The following is a 10039-nucleotide window of genomic DNA, read 5'->3' on the forward strand; positions in this document are numbered from 1 at the left end:
CCCCGCCCAGCCCAGAGAGCATGCTGGGATGCTGGGGGAGTCTAATTTATATTAAACCAGCAAAGGGTCTGGGACAGACATTGCATAAACTGGTTTGAACAAAATCAGTTAAGTCTGATAGTACATTCAACAAGGTTTATCTCAAACTGGTTTCAGCCATTTTAAGACTGGTTTATGTGCACTGAACATCTGTTCTCTTACAGGTTTAAACCAGTTTCTGATCAACTAAACCAGTTTATATGTAATGCCTGTCCCTAGCCATGATGTCAGCTGTTAGATCTGAAAGATTTCCTACCCCGTCCCTTTTAAATACAATCCTATTTTGTGTGCACACAGCTCAGCCCTCACATGGTACTTGCTCTTTGTGAACTGTCCAAATCTGGTGTCTGTATCATTTGACTGCTTGCAGCAGCACCCTGCCAATGCTTTATTGAATTGCTTGCTATTCCCATCAGAGATACAAAAATATTAGGATCTATCAGCATACTCCATCTCATGCCCTACAGAGCCATCTGCCCTGAACTGTGGAAGGCTTGCCCTCCTCAGTGTTATCTGCCACTAGGACCGTGCAAAGCAGCTAGTATTTGCTTTGGATCTGGCTGATTCAGGGGACAGTGATTCAATTTGGTGATTCAACTCACTGCCCCAAATCAATTCCGCCAAATCTGATTTAGAGATTTGGCCGTGGCTGAATTGGCCAAATCTCTGAATCGGACGGGCCCCATCCCCCACCCTGTCAATGGCTGCTCCGCCCACCCTCAGCCTCCTAGCTCTTTAAAAAAAAAGTCCAGTACTCACCAGCTGCTGCCAGGAGGAGAGGCGATCCCTGCTGCCTCCCACTGCTCTATGCTGTGTGGGGGGCTCTGTCACAAGCCCCCATACCTTGCCTGCCCCAGCTCCTGGCACTTTAAAAAAAAAAGCCCTGACTCACCAGATCCTGCCAGGTGGAGGGCAATCACCACTGCCCCCTAGTGCTCCGGGCTGCTGCAGCAGCCAGTGAATCAGGGCTTTTTTTTTAAAGCACCAGAAGCTGGGGTGGGCAGGGGAGCCATGGCTGGGGGGGCTCGTGGAAGAGCCCCCCATGCAGTGCCGGACAGCGGGGGGCAACGGGGATCGCCCCCACCCCCAGCATCAGCCAGTGAGTGGGGGCTCTTTTTTGAGCCAGGAGCTGGGGTGGGTGGGACAGCCATAATGGGGGCTAGGAGAGCGGGTGGGGGTTAGGAGCACTCAGAGGGGCTGGGGGAGCAGGCAGGGGATGGGGCTTAGTGGGGGTCCCACCCCACTCCTCCAGTCCCCCCTTCCCCATCCCCTACTTACCAGCACAGGTTCTGGGTCCAGTTCTCTGTGGTAGAAGTGGGGACTACCCAAATCTCTGAAGCTCTCCAACTCTTTTCTGAATCAGTTCAGAAAGCTTTGAATAGACTTGGACCTTTTTATTGGCTTCCTGATTCGATTTGATTCAGAGATTTGACCACCGAATCGGGCCAAATCGAATCAGCACCTGAAGCTTTGCACAGCCTATCTGCCACTGCTCTGTAGTATTGTAATACTTTAGGGCTGATGCCTCACTCATGATTTTCTTTACTTTTATTTTTCTATTCTCCTTTCTGTCTCCCACTGACACTCTAGTGTTGTACTGAGAGCAGATCTATGGCTTCCCTTGCCCTGCTGCCCAGCAGTGACTGGCACGCCTGTGTCAACTACTCTAAATGCTCTCAGTTTCTGGACTTCTTATCAATAGTCTGCACTTGCCCACATCACCAGCATTTGGTCACATGTCTCTAGCCTGCTATTGCTGCTTAACAGTGGGGCTGGGATTACAATGCAGCTTGCTCCACAGTCTAGCAGGAATCAAATTAGTTATGGATCTCAATAGCATAGTTGCAAATTTGGCAATAGGATGATCAGTACACTGAAAGACCTTGGATATGGTAGAATCATATTGCAGGTATCCTCTTTACTGTAAGTCCCTGTGTCCTCAGTCACTGCACTTAATGATTTTTTTTCCCCCTTCCAGGGGTAGCTACACTTGGAAGAAAGTGGTTCTGTTTCTCCACATATCTTGGTACCATGGGCCATAGGCTGGGTATTTTTCTCTCTCTTTTGTGCTACTTTCTACAGTATGTGCACAGGGCCATCATGCCAGCATTCTCTGTGGGTCTGTCTCTGTCCTGTTTCTGGGGTTCCTTTAGCTTCCTGCAGGTTGCACTCCTTCTACCCTCCATGCATGTCAATACACTCAGGATCCATGCACAGAGTAGGCTGACCACACAGATCTCACCCCTCCACCAGGGAAAGATAAGGGTTTGCTATCACTGCTGCACCATGGACAAAAGGAGTAAGGAGTGCTCTGTCTGCATTGCTTTGGTACAGAAGTAGTGATATCATGCCCACTTGGAGCACAGGGTGACAACTAGAAAGGAAACAAACCCTGAAACAATTCCATGGAGCTCCACGCAGTGTCAGGATGGCTCTCAAACCAGCTCTGAAAATGGTGCTCTGTTTTTGTGGGTCCCATATCTGGCCCTCTATCTTTGAATTAACAGCAGTGCCAGATGACTCAGACACATATTCTAGTTATCCTTAGGAAGACATAGATCCCCTAATGGCTGGCATGATCATAAAACTAACACTGTTCTAAAATGGAATTCATGCTAATCAGTCCTGATCTTGCTTGTGTATTTTCAAGAAACTCTTATTTTTTAGCTGATGCATCAACCATGCCATCCAGTGAATGTCACTAAAAAACTCAGCAAAAAATAAGCTGAAGACTTGTAAACTAATGGCTTGCCTACCCTAATTTTTTTTTATTTCTCAGCATGTGGCTGCATTAGTGCAAACCCTTATGGTTGATGTGCTGCACCAATATGAAGGTGTGGTTTACCTTAGCTTAGAAGTTACTCTCAGTGAAGCCACTTACTCTATCAGTACAGTCCTTCTAGCATAAAGTGGTTGCATCCGTACAGCTAAATCAGCTCAAAAATCCCCCAATACAAACAAAGCCTCTTATATTCATAACAGTCAGTGCAGGTGTGAGAGTAGAAGTAAACCAGCATGCATCATTCTGGGGCAATGAGATAGGAAATACGCATTCATAGTGGGGCACTGGGACTTGCTAAATGAGTTTCTGATAGTCTCCATAGCAATGGAAAAGCATACCAAGACGAGAAACCACATAGAAGATATATGCCAGAGATACATCTCCTTGACAACAGCAGGGGCATAGGACAAGAAGAGCTGCGTAACAAACTAAAGGTAGTTCCCACACATCCTCCACAGCTAAGGTCACTTAAACATCATAAAGCGACCACTCTAAACACAAATAATAAACAACATGAAACTAAACCCCATTACTAAGAATGAAACTAAAAACCATTTAAATAAACTGGAAAACCTGTGTGTGCATAGATATGTACATGGTACAATATTATGACACAAAAACCATGTCCCATTCTCTGGAGGGGATCATAAGCTCTTACCCATTTCCCCCAGGCCTGGCCCTTTCTATTCTTTCATCACTCCTTACAACATCCTTCATCCTGTTGTAGCCCTGACTATTCCTTGCTTATGGTCCTTGTCTGCAGTGGCTCTTTAGATCAACTCAGAGCTCCATGCTTTAGACTCAAACATTGGGTAGAAGGAAGTGACAAACAAGGTGAAGGAGGGGTCTGTCAGAGCAGAGGCAGGAGGGAGGGATCACGATACAGAGAAGCAAACAAGCAGGTAGGAAAAAAGGGATCTTACATGTATGAACAGAAAGCCAAAACTCGTGGGTGATTGGTGCCTCCTGAGTCTGGGGGGAAACCAGATCACCAACGGGGGGGGGCCCACCGGCTGATTGCCAAACCTGGAATGACCTGCGACAAAACCAGCGAAACCAGAAGTGCACTTCCTCCGGCACTTCTGGTTTCGCAGCTGGCATTTCCAGGGGGTGCACGGCCAGTCTCAGGGAGTGCACGTGCACCCATGTGTGCCCCTACGCATTGCCAATGCTAAAACTTAATTGCACTGAAAAATGGTGGGAGCCAGCAGCGAGAGTCAGGGGAGGTCAGCATGAACAGCATAGATATCTTAGCAACTACTTTTAGAAGGGCTGGAGGGAAGTAATATTTGTATTGGAGGCTGTCAGACAAATCATTCCGCCATTTAATTTGGCTTAATTAAATTATATGGAACCAGTCAGATTGTTTGAGGGATTGTATATTTAGCTGAGATTGGTTCCATTTTCCTTTTTCTAGGAACAGGATGAGTCCCACACATTTGCCCATTTGAACATGGACTGCAAACGTAAGTATCTGTCTCTCATGTGCAGTCAGGTAAAAATGCAACAGGGACTTACGTTTGTGTAGCAGGGCACTGAGGTGCCTGCTACTGGTGAATCAGTAAGTAGGGAGCCCAACTGCTGGTTGCCAGGGTAACCAGGGGAAGTCAGCTGACTGGAAGGGGCAGGGCCTGGCCCTTATATAACTCCCAGGCTGAGGCCAGGGAGGCAGTTCCCTGCTGGCAGCCCAGGGGGAAGGAACTCTGCTGGAGTGAATAATGAGTAGAGGCCAAACTGCAGGTATGGCCTGAGACTGGGGATGGAGGGAACAACTCTGAAGTGGTGAGAGGAGGGTTGGAGCCAGATGGCTTAGAGTTATGTTATAGCCAAGGGGCTTGTGTTTTGTTATTGTTTGACCAGAGGACCGGGTGAGGCTATAAGGGGATGGAGAAGGCCTCATAGGGGAGCCACGGCCACATGGAGACCCCAGAGAAGCGGGGGCACTGAGAAGCCCCAGAAAAGGGGCTGCAGAAAGCCAGAGCGCCTGTGGGGCGTGGCTGCAAGACAAGGGCTGTGCAGAGCCCGACTGCCAGGGGGCGCAGAGAGCGACAGGGGCTGAGGCTAAGACCGAACAACGTCCGGTAGATCTGTGAGGCTTGGGGCGTGGTACAGGGGTGGTTGGAGCCATGCATAGCCCATAAAGCTCGGGTGTTTGGAACCTGTTATATAACGAGGATTGGGGTAGCTGGAACCATGACCAGGAGGACGAGCGGCACCTTCCCTTTAACTTTTATAAGATCAAGACGTGGCAGGCGAGAACGAGGGTACGTTAACACAAAGCTGGCACAGTAAGGGGCGCTAGGGAAGAGCACAGCAACCCTAGGATGTTTTCCTCTCCATCTGGTACAATCTGCTTATATATAAAAACATAGGTGCAGGCTTTTCAGACAAACTGCACTATCTAAATGGAGGCCAATATTAATGCTGTTTAAAAATTGTTAAAATATGAACTCCCTTCTCCCCAACACTGATTTCAATTCACTGTCTCTGCTTTCATTGCTTTTTTGTAAAACTAGGGATAAGAAGACACTTTCTGCTTTTCAGAGTTCTTGTCATATTGTCTTCCAAGTATGGGTGAAATATTAAGTAATTGGCTAAGCCAACCCCCTTCAGGAGCTTTCTAAAAGCTCATTTCCTTTGGCTGACTATTACAAACCAGCCAACCCTGTTTTTATATAGCATAACTCATCAGTCTTTAAAGTTCACTTGTATTTTGAGACACAAAGTGCAACTGAACCAAAAGAAAAGAGCTCTTTGGAACTAACAAGACACATGCTAAACATACTTTCTAAATCATTTCAGGTTTTGTAAAAATATATCCCTCACCCACTGTCAGCATTTAAAATTGGCCAGATGCTGATTGGTTGTATTCAATACGTGTAAGGCTAATTCCAAGTATAGTCACAGAGAAGTAATTTAGACTACGTATGCATTAAACTGCTACTAAACTATAACAATGCTATCATAATGTGGCCCAAAAATATTAGCTGAAAACATACTGTAATACAAGTGCATAACTACCTACAGATAAACTTTACACTTTAAACTGTAATAATAACCCAAGTTGTACGCATTACTTTAATGCAGACAGTTTTGCTCTCTTCCTTTTTTTTTTTTGGCCTTTCACTGTCTACTCGCATAGGTTTTTACAAGATCACTCCATCGCTGTGGGATCTGAACACTTTTTTTTCCTTGTGTTTCTTATATTTATTCATGGTATCATGATGTCATGGACCTTATTTGCACTATCTGTGTCAATAATGCAGTTTGTCACTCAGGCAGGGACTGGCTCTTCTGTACGTTCTGTGAAGTAACAAGGACATTTGGAGGCTGCAGGAAATGTACAAATTATAAATAATGCAAATAGGGTTTGATACTGTATAGTGCTGAGTAGCATGAAACACCTGCAGAACTGGGGCTGTTAAGTAATGGAGCTGAGTCTCTGTTCTTGTTCTCCCGCCAGGTACAGAGCAGGATGGCTGTGCTGTAAATAAATACTGTACCATCATTTATCATCTTAATGGCAAAGATAAATAAAGCACAGCATTTTCAGGCACTTAAAGTACATCAAAGCAGGGAGCTCAGTTATTTTTGCAATAAATAAAAACCCTATCTAACATAGAATAAAATCTCAAACTACACACTTTCTAAATTCCTATGAGTTTATTAGTAAAATGTGATTGTCCTTTGCTTGCTTATGAAAATTAAGACTAATTGCATTGTAATTATATTGTTTTACTTATTATCTCAAATATGCAAATCTCACAGGGAGGACGGATGGATTCATCTGAAAATTCTGAACCAAATTCATCACTCAAACAGAGCCCCCATTGAGATATATATTTCCTGATGTGTGAATGAGAGAGGATGCCCCAGTATATCAGTGGTACTGTTCTAAAGGAGCCCTGCCAAAATTCATTGGGACTAACAGAAAAAGATCCCATATATGTCAGTTCAAGAAAGACAGTGGGTCAAATTTAGCTCCGGTGTAAGCTAGCATCCACTGAGGCCAATAGATCTAAATGTATTTACCAGACATGAGTTAGGAACATAGGACACAGAAACCATAAGGCTGGAAAGGACCCTCACCCATGTAAAATAAAGTGATGTTGACATCGATATTTACTTCATCTGAGGTTCCAGCTGCATTACTTTCTGGAGTGTACAATGCTATTAAATCTGTTTATGTCTTTATTCATGTTCTTCTCTCACACAAAGAAATAAGATTTTATTCTGTAGTCATTATAACCCTGGAAGTCCCCGCTTGGAAAGAAGTTTTTCTTCTGTAATGCCCAGGATGTCATAGGTAAGTCATACATCATTATTCTGGAAGGTAAGTGCAGACACGTATGCACCAAATAAAAAAGCCCAACTGAATATTTTGCAGACTGCCAAGAAGACAGACTGTATTACATGGGGTGCCTGCCTGTGATTCCAATGAATGTGTGCACCACTTGGAGAGGGTTTCAAAATGCATGTCATATGAGAACACAAACACAGCAAGCAGGCAAGCCGGGTGAGGCAGCTCACTGCAAAGTTAAACAACAACCCAGGTTTCTACTGTGCCTTTCATTTACGCATCCAAACCTGGCAAACTTCTATACCATATCCCACTTGTTTTACCTTAAATTGTCCTGCTTGTCACTTATAAGTAAAGCAATCCTTTATAAGTAAAGCAATATGTCTGTTTAACCTGTCTGTCTTCTAATAATGGGATCACTTAATACATTACTAAAATACAACTACCTCTGCAATGGAAAGCAACACTCCTTAAATATTATATGGCAGTACCTCATGGGGCAGAAGGAATACCATTTCCCATCAGAACTCCAGGAGACTGATGTTCATTCACCAGAGGAGCCAAATAATTCCCACTGCAGTCAGTGGGATATGGCCCAGCAGTGACCACACTTCTGCTGGCTGCAGTGGTCCAGGGTTCAGGCTATACATAGTGCAGCAGGCAGACAAGGCCCAGGGAATTTTAAATTAACAGAATTCATCATCCAGTTAGATATCCAGGAACACTGTCTTTCTTCAACTCCCTATTTTTTCGGTTGTAAATACGTTTATGTTCTTTAAAAAGAAAGAAAGATGGGAGGAGGGTGAACTAAATGCATGCATTATGAATGGGGACTAAAATTATTAAGACCCTAAAAATCAAACTTGCGGCTCTTGAACTGCTAGGTGATCATAGTAAAAGGCAGGCAGCATCGCCCTAAAGTTTTACATGCTTTTGGGGATTTCATTTAACTTTCACATTGGGAAGTGAACTGAAATATATTCAGAGTTTTTGCCACTGAGCCAGATCTCTGCTACATGTAAAAAGACTTCTAACTGCTGTTTGCTGAGGAAGCCAAAAATAGACTGTGGCCTGCTATGACAGAGCAGTGTCTTCTAGTCTGGATTTCACACAGGTTGGAGATTCAATCAATTGACTTTTTTTGTTGCAAATTGTATTGTTAAGGTTCCCTGTGTCATCTTCTTTTAGGCACAGCAAGTTTTGACATGAGAGAGAGAAACATGTTTTCCCATTTGTGAAGTACACGTCCAGTAATCTTAGCAGAAGAAACTTCAGGCTCAATAGATTGTCATAATTTTTCTTTAACAATGAATCTACTATTGGCAGATCGGTTTAACAGCCATGTTATTTTCCTATAGTTCACTCTTTTCTCTGTGACAGCTTTAGCAATTACTTGGATTTGTGACATGTTTCTGTGGTGGGCTTTCTGGCGCATAATAAAAATCATGCACTATAACTAAATGGCTAATACTTTGTATTCAGTAGTGATTGTTTTTTAGAGAAGGCTGTGAATAAAAACAGCTTTGGCTACATTCATTTCATAGGAGATCTGGATTCAAAATTTATAAATTGCTCTTCTTTATAATAAACCATGCTAAAACCCCAGAAAAAAACCATCCTTGGTATCAGAGCATGAAATTTAGTTTCCATTCGATTCTGGAGGTGCAGCCTGGCACATCTGTAGTTAAAGCAGTATGCTGACTACCATTTTCTGGTAAAATGATGGAAACCTTTAATGAAAATTTGGTCTATGGGATAACTTAAAAAAATAAAGGCTATACAAAAGTTTTTTTGTCTTTGAGCTTTGGGCTGAGAAACAGAATGGGCAGAAGTGAATCAATATCTTGGCTGTCAAATACTGATGCAAATTTTTAACTGATGGCAGTTTCAAGTGAACAAAAACAATTTTGCATGCTCAGTCATGAAGATTTGTCACTAGTGAAAATTCCCTGACAGTGGAGTTATTCTGGGGATGAAGGAGGACCAATGGGGGTTGCAGCATATGATAACTGGGGATGCTTGTGTCTAGTAATTTCCCAGGATTCAAGACTTCTTTTCCTTCTGACATTATTGCCATTAGAGCATGAATTCTGAGGGTGCTGACTAACACACTGAGAGATGGTATATGTATTGAGAATATGGTCCTTATAAATCCTTACTGTTATGAGGGGTATCCTAAAACTGGGCGTTTAGCCCTGAGGCCGTTTCCTAGTTGGAAATGAACAATCACCTTCATCAACAAGTCACTTACATTAGGTTCTTTATACTAGGGCTCCAATTTGTCCAACTGCCCTCAAAGTACCATGAGTGGACATGATCATATAGGCAGGGCTGCGCTGTTTTAAGCACAGAACCATTCCACTTAACTCGGGTCAGGTCTGTAAAACTGTGTTTAAAATGCTGAAGGCTGCTGTCACTTAGTCTATGCTAGCACTTGCATCAGTGGACCCGATCTGGTGTAAATTCCTCTTTATGTTGGGGTCTTGGCTGCTGTAGGGCTACCCCTTCTTTCTCTAGCTAGGCCTTTCAGTCAAAGACCCACTAATCAGGGTTTGACTCCCGGGCTCTGTGGCAGAAAGCCACCTTGGTTTCTCCCCAAAAATCTCTGCCCTGTGACACTGTGATTTAAATCTCTGTGCTGTGACCATTCAATTAGGGTGGGCCCAGCACACAGGGGACCACACCCTCAGCCTGTCTCTTTAGGGAACTGGAGCTGGCTGCATTCCTGAGGGAGGGGGAAACCTGCTCCCTCTGCCTACGTGACTTGCATCACTTACCTGGGTGAGGGGTTTCTACCTGGGGAGCTGGAATCTGCCCGGTAACAGGTGATGCATTTCAGATTGGTTGGCTGACAGCCAACTGGGGCTGACCTCCGCTGGCCCAGGTGAATGAGGTCACAGGGGCTATATAAGTTAGGA

General features: G+C 44.2%; 1 long non-coding RNA gene across 1 annotated transcript in view; it reads right to left on the minus strand.

Moving 5' to 3' along the window:
- LOC109294569 overlaps positions 1–1430 on the minus strand; it is a 20099-nt gene extending 18669 nt beyond the window's left edge. The window contains exon 1 of the long non-coding RNA XR_002096570.1: positions 1318–1430. This is a non-coding gene — a long non-coding RNA (uncharacterized LOC109294569). The remainder of the gene's footprint in view (positions 1–1317) is intronic.
- Between the last annotated feature and the right edge of the window lie 8609 nt (positions 1431–10039).

The sequence above is a fragment of the Gavialis gangeticus genome, unplaced genomic scaffold, assembly GCF_001723915.1.
Source record: "Gavialis gangeticus isolate Ggan-Ray unplaced genomic scaffold, GavGan_comp1, whole genome shotgun sequence".
Taxonomy (NCBI): domain Eukaryota; kingdom Metazoa; phylum Chordata; order Crocodylia; family Gavialidae; genus Gavialis; species Gavialis gangeticus.